General features: G+C 43.1%; 1 protein-coding gene across 5 annotated transcripts in view; it reads left to right on the top strand.

Moving 5' to 3' along the window:
- The window catches only part of sulf2a (sulfatase 2a), a 48769-nt gene that overhangs the window by 11969 nt on the left and 18270 nt on the right, over nucleotides 1–18530 (top strand). For 2 of the 5 annotated variants that reach the window (XM_085455924.1, XM_085455919.1), the window contains exons 1-2: nucleotides 2233–2356; nucleotides 10449–10514. The gene's annotated coding sequence lies outside the window, so the exon portion shown is untranslated. Of the gene's footprint in view, nucleotides 1–2232; nucleotides 2357–10448; nucleotides 10515–18530 lie in introns of those variants that run through there. The other 3 variants (XM_085455921.1, XM_085455920.1, XM_085455922.1) reach the window with 2 other exon arrangements.

Raw genomic sequence — 18530 nt, 5'->3', positions numbered from 1 at the left:
TCTATCAGAAGTGAAATCATTCATTTTTATTTATGCACCTGCCCCACCTTATCATGCGAAGGTTGTGCACAAGGCCTTTCCCACTTTGTGTCAAATGAAGCAGAAAACAGAAATGTAAAACGTGTTCCCCGCTGTCTGGACCCTTCCTGTGCTGAATTTTCTCTGTGTCAGCATAAAGACATTTATTGTCTTCCTTCGCATCGTATTTTAGTCTTTCCCTTTCTTTCCGTGTCTTTTCTTCCTCGCCTCTGTGGAACTTTCTTCGAATGCAGTTGGGCTGAAAAAAGTCACCTTTGTTTAGATAGAGAATTTACTCTGTCTGTGCATTATCCACGATATTCATGGTTTACATGTCTGTTGATTTGCATGAAGTTACAAGTTGGTAGGATGGCACAGCTTAAGAGTGCGTGAGAGGAGGCAGCAGAGACGGAGAGTGGGCATCAATTAAGCATGTGCTGAAGTGGCGTCACTGGGCTGCTGTGTTGGCATGTCTGCACCGTTCAGGAAAAACATGGCTATCTCTGGGGCATTGTTTGTAATTTGGCATGTAAGAACAGCTAGATGGCTCCTTTATGTAAGCAGTCCCAGAGTCGCAGACATAATCTCATATGCATATATTGAAGAAATAAATAATTTTACAGAAGTATATTTTGTTTTAAGATTATTATGAAAAATATTAGAGCAGCCTAATCCATTTTTACAAAGGGCTTATGCTTCCAATTGGCTTGTGTGACAATGCTTTTGAATGTGTTTTTTAATCAGGATTAGTGTTGAATGAATCTTATGTGGAAGCAGGAAACATAATTTTCTTCATCCTCAAATGGCATGCAAATCCCTTGCTCTAAATTGCTTGTTCTTCATCTCCAAAAGGACAGTCATGGCCAGAAAAATACTGTTTGGTTTATTTATTTATTATTTTTCCAAAACAACACGGTTTCATCTCTTTGCAGCGACACAAATAGCCTAAGTATGACAAAGTGACAGATAGATGATCCATTGCAGATGATGTAATTGAAAACGCTAGGAGGGGGTGGACAATTAATCTCTCTTTCTCTCACTGCTTCAAATTTCCATGGAGAAATACCTCAAAATGCAGATAATTGATAAGAGTGTTATTGATTAGATGGTTTGGGAGGGGAGGCAAAGAGGTGCAGAGGTTTTCCATCACTAATCTTTCTGGCTGTGACTGCATCTAAATAACCTGCAGAGAGGGATAAACAGGCGCATCCATCATGGGATGGCTGGTGGAGACAATGATGAATGCCTCCACCCTCTGCCACCCTCCGCTGCACCTCTCTTTCCTGGTCAGGGATAGGAAGTGACACCGGCACTCAGGAGAAATACCAGACTTCAACTGAGCAGGAAAACGCCTGCTTTAGCTCTGCTGTGATGGAAGGACTCGGGGCAGACTTTCGGTGCAGGTTGTTAGAATTATCCCCAGCCCTCCATCTCCTTGTCTCTGTGAGCTTGTAGGATTATCCATCTTGATTGATCCTGTTTGTTTTGTCAAAAAGAGAATCAGTTTGGAGGATTTCTGAGTGTGTGAACTCTCCCATGTATCCCTTCTGTGTGCTTGTATATAAATTGATTGTGGTGTGGGTTTCTTTTCTATCTGCATGCCCATGCACTGCGAGCCAAATCCCCTGTGCTGCTTCGACCCAGTGAGCAGGCGTGCCCACGCCAGCTCTCCTCAGAGGTGCCAGTCTGATAGATATGGTGTGTGTGCCAGGCTGTGCCTTTTCCTCCTCAACCCTGCGGCACTAAGATTGATCCTCTGTTCCCTCCCATTCTTTTCTCTCTTTTTCCTCTGTGTGCCTCTGCCTTTATGAGACTGTGAATAGGTGAAGCTCCCAGGCTCCAACAGATGGCCGGAGCTGCCCTGGTTCACTGTCTTGCGTGGATGCGCGCACGCAGGCACACACACACAGATATATATGCACACACACACAATGCCCACAAACATTACTGCCCTGTGAATCAGACCCAACAGGAAGAAAGAGAGCAGAAGCACAGCTAAAACTAATGGGTAACAGCCAGGTAGGAAGACGGAAAAGACGTGCTCGAATAACAACAACAATATTCCAAAAGAAGTGGACAAAAATGCTGCTGAGAAAGGGAGCGAGGGTGAAATTGAATTGTAGATTGAGGGAGCCTCTCTCCTCCCTTTTTCCCTCCCTCTTTTATTTATCTCATGTGAAACCACGCCTCCCTCCTTTCACTTGTCAGTGCATCTATAACAGTGAGCTGTCTGCACCGGGCTGTGTGTGGGGTGAGACGATCTCCTCGCTCTGCTAGTACAGCGGACCCGATCTGACCGGACCAGACGAAGCTGGATGGTACTTGACTGGCCAAACAGGTGTGTGCATTTTTATCTGTGCCTGTGTGTGCATTTGTCATAGATGACTGGGGACAGCATGTGTATCCCTCAGTATGTGATTGCTTGTTCCTCCACAGGACTTGCTTTCAGAGTAGCGTATCTAGAAGGTACAGTGCTGGAGCTTTGCCCTAGTTTACACTTGAATGCTCTGATCCATTCTGTTCGCCTCTGAGATTTATGCGTGGAGTCGCTAACGGCACTGCTTATTGTGGTAAGAGAGATGGGACTGTTCATCGGATGCACTGGAGTATCTGGCTTTGAATCGGAGCAGTAAGGGGATAAGCTGCTGTTTATTTGGTGGAACAAGTTGGTAGTTTGGGGGCTTTAATTTGGTTTTTAAGCGATTGTCTCTATAAGTGTTTTTCATGTTTCAGCATGCCTTATAATATGCCACCGAAAAGCAGCTTTAACAGCAGCTGTGCTGAGAATCTGCAAGTGTCTACTTTATCCACTGAAACAAGTCAGTGCAGCTTTTACTGTTATTTCGTCTGTCTTGGTGTTACATCCTATTTATAAACTTCTCTTTGTCCTCATATTTCCCAGTTTTGAGAAATGCTTTCGTTGCTTTGTATTTACTCAGCCAAATATAATCCTGACTGTTGCTGAATACTGTGTGGTGTAAAATTTGAGTGAAAATCTGAACTTTTTCCCAAGAAAAGACCAGTCCAATTTTGAATGCTTTACACTGAGTAAACCTCAATTTGCAAACGGACTCCTTCATTCTTGAATCGCCATTTCGTTAAATGCAGCCGCTGCCACTCCTGTAAGAACCTGCACAGCTTTAGTCTGGTCCCTGTGAATGTACTCGTATCACTGTTTTAACGTCTTTATGGGTCAAAAGGCTGTGTCACCACCAAGTGGTGATGGTTAAGAGCAACAGAGTCAGGGGATGACCTAGTGGCTGCAATATTAATGACAGAGACTGCTGAACGTCCCGTGTTCTTTGTAGTGATATGGGGTGAACAAACGCAAAGATGGAGGAATGGACGGAAAGTAAAGAAGCTTCAGAGATCTGTTCTTAAAGCATTCATTATTTATCACAACGCACTCTGCCATGGAAGCTCTAACCCCCACATCAACTGGCCTCTTTTCTCACTAACATGCCAGTGGACTGAAGGAGGATGCTCCCATTTAGTCTACCTGTCGGCTAATCCCCGGACATTTTAAGACTCCATCTTTATGCTATACACTTACTCTCGTACACATGCACACACCTACATGATGTTTTGTTCATATTTATGTTTGCACACACTAAGCAGTAATTGCAGGGTTACACTCACTAATGTAATGGGATGTGAAATTACAGTCGCTTATTTGTGCTGACTTAATTGCAGACATGCAGCGATTGCACGTTCAGTGCAAAATTTGTGCTCATGCACACCCAGCACATGCAGAGCACTCCGTCAACCATCAGCCATTTTCCTCTTAGTTTTGTTCTTTTGTTCACACACTCTTTCTTAGACACATGAATTCCACACACACACACACACACAAAAACACAGGCACAATCAGTGGGAGTGACGACCTTGAGACCTGTTGATGTTGTTTGCAGCGGCCGTGTTGTGAATACATAAGAGGCCATGTGGGGCTCCCGGCAAAAATGGGGTTCTTGACACGCCATTTGTAAAAATGGCTTGAAAATGTGCAGGAGAACTAGCGATGTGAGTCTAGTGTCAAAGTGAGACAGCAGCATGAATATGTATTGTATGTTAATCCCACACGCTTGACTCAAGCTGTTGATGAAAACAGAGGACACGTTCCCCCATCTTCACTCTGGGGAGGAAGTGCTATCGACAAACCTATTGTCAGCACAGCCTCATCCCTGGGCACGGGGGCAGAGTGGTGACAGGTGGCAGATATCGGTGACAGCAGCCAAGGTGACACTGCAGGATGGGCTCTGAGGGCCCACGGGCGACTGGAGCAGCGCTGGTGTCTGCTCTTTTTATTGCCACCTTGACCTTTTGTGGTTATACACAGGGTGGTTAGATTAGAGGGTCGTAAAGCTAATGTCACCCATTAGCTTCATTCAACCCTCTGCATGCGATGGTTTACTTCACCTGCTCCATTTCCTGGCCCCTTACATTTCCTACACAGTCTAGCTAAAATGTTCCCGGTCCCTTTGTTTTTAGGCATATCTTCACTTAGAATGACAGATAAACTCACTGGGCTGCCATTAAAGTGACAATAGAAACTTCCCCCACAATCCTCCTCAGTGCCACTGTTAGAAACACAACACTGAATAACACACTTGTTTAAGCCTAATAACTAAACAGACTGTGTTACTTACTGATATAGTAGAAATAATACCATATAAATTTCCTGTTTAAATCTCTTGTTAAAAAAAATGCATGCCGGCCCGAGGTTTGCTCTTGTTTTTGGTCCCTAACACTCGCCACCTTCTTCTCTTTTTATTTTCTTTTTATCTCCCCCGACGGAGGAATGGGGCTCATTTTCTATTGTCAGGTAGAGTTGTCACAGCTACTGTTGTGGTTGCATCATCCAGCAATTCAGCTACCTGGGGTAAGCTACCAATAGATACTGAGGAGAACAAAAGAGCTTCTCCTCCTGTTTTGGTTGTGTAAACCAGAGGGCAGCCATAGTAAATTCAGACTTTTGCAGAATTTGCGGTTAAACATTGTTGTTATTCTATAGCCTCTACTTGTGCACTCAGCATTTCTTTTAGAATGACTAATTAATGGCAAATCTTGGCAATTGGCTGTTTAAACATAACATAGTCCACTGAAAAGAGGCAGAAAGGAGGGGGTGGGAAAACAAAAACCTAACGTATACCGCCACGTTAGACCTTGTGATATATCGGCTGTGGCATTAATTATATATTGGGCTTAATGAATATGTTGGGTGTATACGACTGTATTCAGAGATTTTTAAGTAAAACACTGCTTCATGTTTTATAGGAAATATGTTTTCAAGTTTTAACCAGCAATCTAGGGTTGTACTTCTCACTGAAGAGCACAGAAACCCTCTTTATCCAGACAATAAGTAGTGGCCACGTGAATCCCTGTTCATCTGTGTCTATAAGCTGCTGTTAGCAGGTCCTGCTGAGGCGGCACAAGGAGATCAGTATGTAAATCTGAGAGCTTCTGCTCCTCTCAGCTAAAATGGAAGAAAGGCAGAAGGACTCCTTGAATGAAGCATCTCAGACACTCCTCTCTGGAAGCACAATGAGAAAGAAGCACAGCCCAGGACTGATAGGAGCACGCTGGTGAAGTACATCGGTGTAGTTCTTTCTCCGTGTTTGTGCCTGTGTCGCGTCGGATAAGTGTGCGCTGTGTGCAGATGCAATTCCCACTGTTTATGTGTGGAAAGCCATTCGACTATTGTGTGCGAATGCAATCAGATTTCAATCTCTTCCCTCTATATGGCTGAGCTGCTGCGGCGGAGGTGCCCCCACGGGGAAATGTAATTATACCCTGCTGGCCACAGAGTACAGGCTTCACTGGCCTATCTGTCTCAGGAGAGACAGCGGCTGGAGGCCCCTTCTCACTTGCAATATCAAACAGCAGCGATGTCACTAAAGCCCTCTTATATCTGTGAATTTTGTATTAAATCCGTGCACCGCAATCTGCTCCTCTAATCAGCTTTTAAATCCCGGGGTTATCTGTGGCCTTTTGCAACAGTTTTGTTACAGTTGTGAATAATTTATGACAGAATTAACTGCGGTTGCTAAGAGCAGTGATTGGGAGATTTCAGAACACAGCCAATATCTGACTCAAGTTCAAAGCCATTTTTCTCACCTCTTTTTTTCTGTCTGAGAAGCGAAATCTTATCAGCGCAGATGTAATTATTGTCGTAATTGCTTTCATCTGCATTTTCTCCACCTGCGTCCTTCGTGAATGGCATTGAGGCATTGAAGAGTTTTTTTTATTGATCAATCTCTGATGTATATTCCTCTCATCCAAGCATGTGCTTCTGTTTTCTATAGCTGTGGCTCCTCTGCTGCCTGCTCTCAGCTTTGCTCTGAGGTGTGTGCTGAGATGATGTCCATTAGTAAGACAAAACAAACAGACACACCCCACTCTCCTGAATTTAGGCAAACAATCAATGAGAGCACTCAGATAACAGCAGACTAAATGGCCCATTGATGTTATGATTAAATGAATACAGGATGCAGAGATGATGGTAGGACACACCGACCCAAACCGACTAAAATATATTATTTTCTCATCTGGAATTTATATATACTGTACAAAACATCTCTCAAACCCTCCTGCCCTGTTCGGGCACTGTCGGCATGTGCTCAGGACACATGCCTCACAGTCGATCAATATTTTAGACTCCCACTCTTCCTCTGAACACTTAGGTTTTTGGTTTATTTGGATTTTCTTTAGGAAACTTTTTCTTGGTATCTCCAGTTTTTTCTTTGCCCAAAGGCTCCACTGTCACTGCTGCAGACTGCTCTCTCCTTGTCATTATGGTCGCTTCCCATTCAGCTCTGCCAAGCCAGTCATGGCTACCAGTGCTGGATTAATGGTGTATTACACATTATTGGTCATTTATAAAAAAAATTTTTAAAAAAAAGGTGACACAGCTGTTGATTAAAAAAGCAAGCTTTGGATGCTTGGTTGGGAGAAGAATACGCTCAGTTTTTGTTAATAGAGTTGTGTTAGCATGTTGCATCCACTCCAGGAGCTTGTTGGCTTTTGATGTCCTGTTCACAGAAATGGATAGTTGCTTCTGTCCTGTGCACATTTTTTTTCTTTTTGTGCAACAGTTTTGATGTGCATATCTCCATTTCTCAGCTGATGGGTCTATTATGATGTTCCTGTGTCCCACATGGACTTAAATCATGGATTATTCACAAGACACATTTGGGGGTTTTTCTGTCTCCCATTACTGTGATAATTAAAGAACCTAAGTAATGCAAGTAGGGACAAAATTGTTAGATTCATAATTATAATGTGATTGCTCTTCTTAGGAAATATGTCTTGCAGACAGATAAAATATGATTACAGTGTAGTGTTACTTTGAACTCCAGTACATTACAAAATAATAGATTGAACTGATCAGAGTGCTGATAGGCATAATGAGCGCTGTGTGATCTCGTTTGACAAAGGCTCAAATATGATTTAAAGCAAAGAAAAAATTAATAAATTTTAAAGAGAGAGAAAATGAAACAAAAAGCTATGACAAATGTGGGATATTCTTTAAGTCTTTGTTAAATCAGGAACAATGAGTTCAGCAGCAGTGAAGATTCCAAATGGAAATACTGAAAGTTGACAATTTTACCCAGCAAATTTCAAAGCATCATCCATTTCATCATGTTGTACCTGGTCATGGTAACTTATCAGAAGTTCAGCTGAGCCCGAACGCTTCTGTCTTCTTCATTTCCCTGATTTGCTACACTCTAGCTCTACCTTAATCTCAGTTTCTGTGTTCTTCGCCCTCTCTCCATCCCTGTGTTTAAGTCACAACTGCAGTTTCCCACCTCGTTGCGCACCCTCACCCCTCCCTCGTGCCTCTCCCTCAGGGTGTAGCAGTCATTGTTGTGCCAAATAAGGTTTATGGAATTACAGATCTCTGAAATTGGATTTTCTCACTCCACCAAAGCACTGGGATTACAGATTTAAGCCCGGGTGCACTGGGGCACAACTGACCTGTGACTGAAGTGTTTTTTTCTGGCTTCACCCCAAGGTGGCAGATCAAGAGATTGATGTGCCAACAGCTCTGGAGTGAGAAAGGCAGGCAGGCCGGCAGATTCTTTGTATCAGTATGTACCTGGCAATTAAATAGATTCAGAGTCAGACAGCTTTTTGGCTTGTGCGTCTGGATTTCTATTTCTCTCATGTCGACCACTCTCACTCTTACACACTCCTCCACGTCTGTCCTCACAACTTTGAGTGTGTTTGATCTAATTCTCATCTAATGAATCTTTTGATCTTCCTCGCCTGACACCCAGACACATCCCAGATTTCTACATCCCAAAGTAGCTCAATTCGTTCTAATCCTTAAAATCTGGCTGCTGGTGAAGCAATTGATTCCAAGTGATGTACAAAGATTTGCACTGTCTGCCTGAGGCTTGTTTAAAGAACTGTGGGATTTCTTAACTAACCTTGATCCTCCCCCACCCCTCCCGTCCCCTACAAATCTACCTCATCACACCTCTAGATCAATTCTGTCATTATCGCTCAAGTGATTGTACATTAACCATAATTGGAGTGAGGAAGCAGACAGCGCTGTGAATGCAACATTAAGATGTTGGCAGGAAGGTGGTATTCATTAGAAGTGGTGGCTTTGTGAACTCTTAATTGGAGAAGAGATAGGAGTGAGGGTAAGGGATCAATGGAGCCAGAACTGAAGTTTCAGTCCACTGACATCAATCAGTCGCCTCTCCAATGAAGAACGCAACTAATCAAAAAAACATTGCCTCAGGCTTCCAGTTATTTGCTCTCACAGTCAAACGTGATCAGGATCACTGTAAAAAGACAGCTCATTCCAGCTTATCTGGAGGATGAAGTCAGCTCGTAGCTTATATTTGTCAATATTTGCTTCAAAATGTCATTACTGTTTTGGTGTAAAACTGGCAAGAACCTGAAATTCTCTTCACAGAAAGGAATATTAAGTGAACCCCTGGTGTATTTTTACTCCACTGCTAAAAATAGTCCCTTCCTCTTCATCTTGCCATTGCCTGGGTAATAGCCATCTTTCTGCCGTGTCACGTTTTGATGTATCATTCTCTTATTCACATCAAGGACAAGGCCAGGTGTCACATTTTCTCTCAGTTGCCACGCTTGTCGTGCTTCCTTGTCACCCTTGGCCTGTTCCAATCCCCTCCTTCCCTCATCTCCCTCTCTGCTTACTTTTTATTAAATCTGTCACTTCTTTATCTCAGGGATTGAGAAAGAAGGAAAATCACTTTTGCCATTTGCAGCCTGCTGTGTCTGCTGAGTTCTGCGAATGTATGTGGATATCATTTTTCGCCACATAAAATCCTGTCAAAATAAATAATGTCTCAGATGTTTTGTGTTGTCACATCACTGAAATGCTTAGCTTTAAATGCCTATTCCGGTTACTTGTATGACTACTACACATTTTTAGATGGACAGATAAACAGGCACAGGTGCACAGACTCACCTCTCTTTGATGCCCATGAGTGGCTAGGAGTGCTGGCTTGGGCAGAGAGCAGCTGGGGTCAGAGACGTGCCTTGGCAGCGAGATGACAGTGGGCTTTCCAGCATATTCTTAGCTATGCTTCACATACCAAATGGCTAGAGTTTTGTGTGTGTGCGTGTGTGTGCACGTGCATATGCACATCACCACTGTGCGTGTGCAAGACACCTCATCAAAGATTTCACAGAGTGTTATGGAGATGTCGAAGTTGGTTTTGGCTTGCCTCAGATGTTTACATGCTGGACACTGACACCTGTCCAATCAGAACAGGGATCAGACAGCTCCATTCCTGTCAGCATGTCTTCACAGACAGACACCAAACAAGGCCTTGCAGCTTACAAGATCACAACTGGAGACATTTGGAGACATGTAGATAGTGTTAGATGGCAGCTTGATGGAAAGAGGAGGGTGAAAAAAGCTATTTTTCTGTAGCTCCACTGCTTCTGACACCTAGTATTGTTTGCCTGGCTGAAATTTAGCAGCAATTTCATAGTGTTATGAAGGCAAACGGGTTGTTATCACTATTGCTAAAAATGTCCCAGAGAGTAAGAGGTAATTATGTTAAAATCAGATCATTTATATTCTGGTACAGGTCTAATTAAACCACCTCCTGAACTATTGCCTGCTTCCTCAGGCGTCACAACATCCATCATACATGGACTATCTTGTTTGAATACCGTGTGTACACCAGATGTTCTCAGTCATTGGGCTATGTGTGAAAGAAGAGTAACATTTCAGAGTGGCATCTAGACAGAGTACTTAATGGCATTTTTTAGGGTGGAGCGGAACAAATCAAGCTGGGGTCAAGCATTAAAAAAATATTTGTTAAAAAAAATTATGCAGTTGCAACAATATGGAATAATCCGGCTTTGTTTGAGCTTCTAAACTGAAGTAATATATGTTCCAAGTATTCAACCACTCTGGACTTTGTGTTTGCTTACAGGATTTGGCAGTGAGAGGCTGATTTCTGTGGGAGAGAACATCTTTGGCAGCTTGTTTAGAAAAGAAGGTAAGGATGTTCACCTCTCAAAGAGAATTTTCCATCTGTTAACATCCCCGTGGATGGAGTTTTGTCGCGTTTCCACAGATAGGTTTCTAAAGACGTGGATCAGTGCATGTCTTTACGTTTCTTCGTGAAATCAAATCACACAGATTTGGTCTTTTCTGGTTATCTGATTTTGTACTTTTTGGGTATCACACCTTCATCTTCAGAAATAAGTCAGGGACTGACTTATTACTTTTTCCCGTTACTGTGGATTCTCCTTATTCCTGAGAAAACTGCAGGTTATGGTTAGTGTCAACACTTTATTTCCTACAATGGGGATGAAATCATCTCTTCCAAAGACACCACGTTGCTTCAGCCAGTCCCTTAATCACATCAGCTCATTTGATCTGAATGCCAGTGATTACCACTTGGTTCTGCACAAATAAAGGCACGGTTGTTATTGCTTCTGCAGCGAGGGACATCATGATGAAAGAAATCTGTGGGTGTTTTGGTTGCTGGCCACAGCAGATGCACCCTCGTCAATAGAAATTGGTAGTTATGAATAGGAAAAAAAGAGTGAAATGAATGCTGTAGAGTGTTGGGTGAGGTGAGACTAATGAGCTGGTTATAAAGTGTAGACTTTTTATGAAGAATCACCTTCACCCCCTGTAGCTTTGGGTTAGATTAATGTATTATCTAAAGAAGTAATGATAGGACTGGACACATTTTATGCTTTAAATTAGTTGTTAGATGTGTCACTGTTACTTTGTCCTGATTTCCAGTAACATAGTCGTGCTGCTGCTATGATCAGAGTCATTCTGTGTGATCAGTTGGATAGCTGCAGAAGAAACTGCTCTCTGTACATGTGGGTATATTATTTGCACAGCTGTGTACAGCTGTCTCATTACCACTTGCAAAAACATCAGTATGCAGGGCAGTTCTCCTTTCTGGTTAACAAACAACTGCTACAAAGGGCTCCTAATATACATGCAATAGTTTACTGTTTTGTTTGTGAAGACAATATGCCTCACTATGAAACTTGTATTGACAGACGATTTAAGGCAGCTCAGCTCTGATATAGCTTCTGTTTCTGTGACACTAGCAAGAGCAGACAGGTGAATGATGTGCCTTTGCTAAAATATTCTGTTTGAGGACTGATCTCCACTTCAAACCCCTAGTTTGAGGACAGCATTCACCTCTCTCTTTCTTCCTCCTCTTCTTCCTGGTAGAGAGAGCCTTCGGCAGTCAGTGCCGGATAAAAACCAAAAGTCTGCTAGAGAAACTCTTCAAAGGTACAGTTCATTCGCTGAATGAAGACCTCATCAATTCAGCCTCCCCTCTTAAACCAGTGTCCTTTCCGCAGAGTTCTGGTTGTTTATGAACAAAGTTGTTTGATATATCTCCACTATTCCTTGCAGCTGATTGCATAAGGTGCTTTTGATATCGTGTGAGTGACAAAAGGATATTTTTCCCTAACCGCTTTGGATTAGCCAGTGGTGGGTGCAGGTTTCTTACATCCAGCCTAGGATATTTGATGCACACAGCAGGGGTCTTGGAGCAGTTTCCTGACCCTCATTTTCCACATCAGCAAGACAGAAACTCCCGGCTTGCTTCCATGCACCATCCTGCCTTCTGCCCACTGATTAAAAGTCAAATATTAAAGTGCTCTGTTGTGACCACGGCCTAATTGATTCTTTCCGCCGGGTGCACACAGAATGGGCTGACAGCAGGCGATACCAGGCTTTGTCAACATCGGGCATGCTGCCTGACGCTCAGGACGGCACCCCAATAAAGCCTCCTGTGAGTGTGCCAACCTGCGGCCCCACACACACTGAGGCCACTCGGCACTCCGGCCAAGCTTTATAGTAAAAACAGAGGCAGCTCATTCTTTTGCTGTTTGTCAGCTTCCATCAGCTAGCTGGGAGCCCACTTTTTATTTTTAAGGAAGTTGCTGCCTGTGACAAAAGTGTGTGTGTGTGTGTGTAGGTCCACGCTTGAAAAAAATCTCTTTAGCCCACTTGCATAACCTCTCATCTAACTTAAGCAATCTGGGGCGATGGTGCTGAAAGGCGCATTCAGCTGAATGCAAAGTTCCACAAAGGGCCCTCTTCTTTTTTTCCCATCCCCAGTTTCCTGCCCTTAAGATAATTGCTTTAATAGATATTAATCACAGCTGTGTTTAAAAAGGAGCTTACAAAACACACGATGACACCGAGTATCTCATCACCAGTCTGTGATAAATGCTGGATAGGTGTTGGTGGTTCTGTTTGAAGTCTTGTCTCTTACACTCTAGTGTAGGAATCAAATTTCTTTCAGGTGCTCCCTTATCCACAAAGGCTTGCCACAGCAGGTAGCTTCACATGTTTGATTTGACAGACTTTTTTTGAACAAGACGTCTCCTTCTAGAATTGAACCATGGATCCTTTGTTTGGTAAGTAAATGTGTAAAGCACTACACTATAGGAACGCCTAAACTGAATTTCTACAGCAGTAAAACAGTGCGTTTCTCCACTCTTTATGTGAAAGAAATGCAGCGTCCCTGTGCCTCTCCTGTCGGCTTACCCTATGAATTTACTGGCCATTTTATGTACACCATGAATTGGCTTTGCTCCCCATCTATTTTTAATGATTTCTGACTGCACAAGAGAGGGTTACAGTGATCTTAATGCCATATGATGTTCATTAAATGCAGACATTCATTTACAGCATTTTTCTCATGAATGTGATTGACCTTTTTGCTCAGTGTGAACCACAGTAAAAGGGTATAGGTGCCTATTAATCGCTTCATGGTTGAAAAACTGGGCATATCTCCTATCCTGTCTGGTGCTTTATGTTCTGTCTGAGCTGATAGGAAGGCGTTATGAGGTTTTGTGTGGGTGCAGCGGTCACAGTGAGGTAATGGTGCAGTAATTACGCCTTTAGTAAAACGGGGTCGTGCGCTGCACTCTTTTTGCGACACAAGGTTGATGAACTCCATCCCAGCGCTGTTAATTAATAATAATAATAATAATAATGGATACTTTATTGATCCCCATGGGGAAATTACTTGTTTTTCTCTGCATTTGACCCATTCACTCAGTGAAGCAGTGGGCAGCCCACTAAGCAGGTGCCCGGGGAGCAGTGTGTAGGGACGGTACCTTGCTCAGGGGTACCTCAGGGTAGCCGTTAAGTGGATTCGAACCGCCGACCTTCCGATCATGGGGCGACCACTTTACCTACTGAGCTATCCCTGCCTGATTGAAGAAAGTGGGATAAAACAGAGAAATCACCCAAGAGAAAAAGTCAGCAGGTTGCAATTAAACAAGTGTAGAGTATTTTGAAGAGGTTATCAACAGAATATATACAATTTCCAATTAGGAATTTAAATTTCTTTTCACATCCTGTTTCAGTATGATCGGTTGCCAGCCCAGCTCTGGATTGGTCCCTTGGCTGCTTCAGGAGTAAAGGCCACTGTGAAATAACCACGATGTCCTCTGAGCAGGGTTTCTATTCTTCCCCCATCCTGTTACTTCCCTGCTGCAGATCCCAGGAGAGGTTCCAGAGGCAGAGTGGGGGTCATGATCACACTACAGGAGGGCGACAGCCGGCTGCCTTTCTGACAGGGGTCTAATGGAGGCTTAATAGGAACTAGTCAAGTTCCAGAGGCCTCTGCTTTGACCTTGAATTTCGCCTGTGGAGGCAGGTAAAGAGGAGGATGAGGGATGGAAAAGGGAAGTGATATTGTAGAAGCTGACAGGCAGGTGGTTTAAACACCTTTCTGGCTCTCTGAATCTTTTTTTTTTTTTTACCTTTGATTGGGCAAGTGTGTATGTCTGTGTGTCACCATGAGTCAGAATATATTTTAAAAAGTATATATTACCTTAAAATTTATTTAACTATTCTTGTTTTTTTATTGATATTATAATTGTGTGTGTGTGGGGGGGGGGATTCATATATATGAAAAAAAACCTTTTTGTTTTGCAAGTAACTTTCAAGTTTGAATAATTTCATCAAACTTTAGTGCATTATTGCCGTATTTGAAATGCAACAACATTTTTTTTTCTTCAGAATAACTTAATTACAAATCGTCCGGATTTTTAAAGCAACAGGTTTGAAGGTTATTAGCTTTGGCCAAGTGCACTCAAGCAGCTTTCTTTCACTGCATATTGATTGGACATAAAATGAAACATATGGATCCAAAGCACAAGGAGACAATGATGAATTCGGTTCAATCAATTGTGAAAACCCCCAAAGATAACTGTAATTATGAATATTTAATATTAACCTTCTTTCTGCTCTTACTTACTAATATTTGTTCACACATGTAAGGATGTGTGTGTCTGTTTTTTTCAGTCAGTAATTCAAATCACAGGAAAGTCAGGCCTGCAGGGACAGCTGATGAGCATTATCCACAGTAAAGAGAGACCCACTCCTGCCTGATCAATCTGAGCTCTCATTAAAAGGCTGCCAAGCCCTTTGCAACCCAATACAATATCAATACTGTAGCACCACAAAGGGACCTCCAAAGCTGTTAGGCAAGTCGCTGGCAGCTTAACTGTCATTACTGGGTGGGCACCATGCCAGAGACCCCCTTTGTGGGCCACTTAGGCTCCCCCCATGGTCCCAAACACAGGTCAGGACAGACAGATGGGCTGTCTGGGCAGCTGTCCCGAGGAAGAGATGGAGAGAGATGGATGCCGACCTGTAGAGGAGGAGACGGCCTGCGCTCTCTCGCAGTATAGAGGGATGATATAGACTGTGTGTGTAGAGAGTGTGGAGTTACACACACTGCGGTCTCAACCGTGGCTTGTTTGTTTGCAATGCATGAGTATTTTCTGTGTTACCAAAGCTGATGTTTACACAGACAGACACAGATGTTTGCATTTAAACTGAACCAAAAACAAAGAGTTTGCTTAAAAAGACACACTCTGTGAACTGTGTTGTTACAGAGGAAAAACATTCCGGGTTTGGGCATGTAGCCTAAGATTCCTGCTGGGAAAACCATAAGCAATGAATGGCACTCTGTGGTGATTTCCAAGTAGAGCAAATGGGGGGAATATAAGTGACCATACATAGAAAGCCTCTGTAATTCAGATCATTGTGTGGAAATCTCCCCTCTGTGCTCTAGTCCTAACCCCCTGTGTGGTTCCGATAGGAGAGGGAGGGATAAGCCAGTAATCCACTGACAAAAGGGCCAGGAGAAAGCCAGCTAGCAAAGGTGGGGGGGTAAGGACAGAGAATGGGAGGAGTGAAGAAGTAAAGAAGCATTTGTTGCCTCTCAAAGTCCCAAGGGTGTGCTTAACTCCAGATAAGATGGTCCTCACCATGCTCACTGGTCCTGGCCATCCCCATGCTGTGTAGGGCCTCTTTGAATAGTTAAGAACCATTGTTTATCCGTTAAGTAAAAGATTGGCAAGTCTACAGAAGTGATTACTTCAGCAGCAGCTCAACTGTATCTTCCTACTAGCGTATTGATTTATCTGAGCTGTCTTTAATTTATTCAGCGGGTGGCCGACAGTTGTTTACTGAAAGTTGAAACTGATATTGTCCGTAATCATCATTAAGTCTGGGCCATAAGGAGAGGGAGAAGTCCCCACTGCCGCTGCTAATTTGATAATAGGAGAGGAATGGCATGTAATTAAAAGACAACAGATGACAGCTTAAAACCTGTGAGTCCAGTGGAACAAGATGTGTGCAACTCATAAACCAAAGGCGCACAACCTTATTTAGAAAAATAACAGCAACAAACTTTCAGCAGATAATTATCACTGTGGGAATCTCAATATTGTTCTCATCAAGCCTTTTCGTATTATGCAATTCTTAGCAGACCACGTTGTGGATTGATGTTAGATTTTTCAATGCTGCAGCAGTTACACAATGTCATACAGAAGTCATTTGGCTGCTCTGAAGTCTCAGTGAGGTATTTAGGTTGGTGGAACAATGGCCCCCAGCTGATTTGTCCGTTATCCATTTAGCTGAGATGTGACACACTGTAGGGGGGCTTTGCCACTGGTCAATAAGTGCCAATAAGAAACAGTCATCACTCAGCGGGCTGCCCTGTCCACCAGCGTGCTCACTTGTTTCAGCTGTCAACCCCCATGTCAAAGGAGCTAGCAACTGAGCCGCTCTTTCGGATGCATCACAAATGGCTTTCTCATATACAAACCTGAATAGGACAGGAAAGGCAAGGACACTCAGAGACTGCAAAGCAGGGCGATTTTCCCTCAGACATCTGAATAAACCCATCTGAAGTGAAAAAAGCTACGTATTTGCAAAACACCATTGACAGTTGCTCATTCTCTCAATCTTAAGTCCCTGGAGGTGGGGCCGTGGGGGGTTGAACTCAAGTCAGGGACAATCGTGGCTCTGTTTGTGTTTTCTCTAACACCTCCGTGTTCTCTTTGGGCTCTCATGGAGCGTACCGCAGGGGTGCATGAGAGGAGGGGTAAGTGCCGTGACCCTGAAATGGTCCCTGACTGGAGCCCCTCAAAAAATCCTGCAGACCACCACGCTAGCCTTACATGCCACCCGGTTGCTGCTGGAAACAAAGCGCAAAGTGGACATGTGTGAATCAAAGTGAAAAGTAGCATCTTAAGAGTTCAAGAGTGAATCTGGTTAATAAAGAAATCCTCACTGCAGTAGGTTTTTATTTGTGGTGTGGCTGAGTCCATTATGGGGAAGATCTTCACTGATTTAGTTTGATAAACCCTGAGGAGACCAAAAGGTAGATCTGTGATGTCCCTGTAATGCCTTTGAGAACAATACAACAATATGATTCTGTTCATTTCCTCCAGATTCAGAGATAATTAGCCTAACTGTTGTTTTCCTCTTTTATGTCCCCTCATTGGAAAGAGAAGTTTGAAGTCTGATACACACAGTGTGGGTGTGTTTGTGTGTCTACCGCTCAGTCTGTGTGTGCGCGTGTGAGACGTTGTGTGTACTTTTATAGTCAACAGAGCCGAGTCTGTCAGAGCTCTTTGTTCTCTGGCGAGAACACATCATGACTGGGCTTTTTGTCTGAACTGACAACATCATACAGTCTCTTTTTCTACCTCGCTCTCTTTCGTCTTCCTCTCTCTCTCCTCCACCCTCTTATTTTTTTCCAGCAAACTATTCACCCACCTTCCCATCACTTTCTCCCTCACGCATTGAAACCATTTAAAAGATAATGGGCCCTGTGGATTATGGAGGTATGGCGATGATTTTTTTTCCTTGTGTCTGTCTGGGTGCTTTAGCTTTGTGAGGAAGTCAGAGTATAGCGTGACTACCAGAAAATGACTACTGAGGGCAGTTTTTTTTGCATTTATAATTTATTGCCATCTTTGTTTGTTACCCTACATTTATGTAACTTTTACTTAGGGCCAAAATTTAAACATCACAGCGTGGCAACCAGATAAAGCTGTTCGATGTCTCCTTCTGCAAGCATGGGGAGTAATTAGCTACCTCCAGCATCTACGTTCCCTCTGTGAAGACTTTCCAGGAGGTTTGATAACCTGGCATGAGCATGAGGTCACTGATAAAGCGCAACTTACATAGATGTAGCTTTCTGAAAAGACCCAAAAACTCTAATATTTACTCCACTACCCCCAACACTGCTGTAAAAACATGAAAAAAAGGAGAATTTACGAACGACTCCGACACAGGTGGGGCTTTTCTCCCTCAGCAATAGGTCTGGGGTCTTTTTTGTTCAGTTTATTTCCTTGTTTGTTTTTTTAATTCCCCAAATCTGAATTATGCATTTATACAACCACGGAAGGTTGTGAGGTAAAGATAATTATCTCTGACACACTCACAGTGGTGTTATCTCAGTTAGCAGCTACACAGTGTCTCACTTTGTGCACGCTCAGGCTGGACGATCACCACGTAGAAGGAAAAAGTAAGTGATAGAAACATTTTCTTACAAAGTATTTTATTCTTGTTTTGTTAATGTACAATGAAATGTATCCTTTTGGCTGTAGCATTTATAGCACTGCTTCACTGTCTCTGTGTGAGGGGAAGTTGTGAAAAGCAAGGTGGAAAGTAACCAGGTGAAAGCTGCATGAACCAGCGTGGTTCTGTAAAA

Source organism: Copadichromis virginalis, linkage group LG5 (genome assembly GCF_057382275.1).
Source record: "Copadichromis virginalis isolate Kocher_CV1m ecotype Utaka linkage group LG5, C_Virginalis_male_GT1.1, whole genome shotgun sequence".
In the NCBI taxonomy this organism is placed as follows: Eukaryota; Metazoa; Chordata; class Actinopteri; order Cichliformes; family Cichlidae; genus Copadichromis; species Copadichromis virginalis.
The sequence above is the reverse complement of the archived record's forward strand: the minus strand, read 5'-3'. Positions and strand labels throughout refer to the sequence as shown.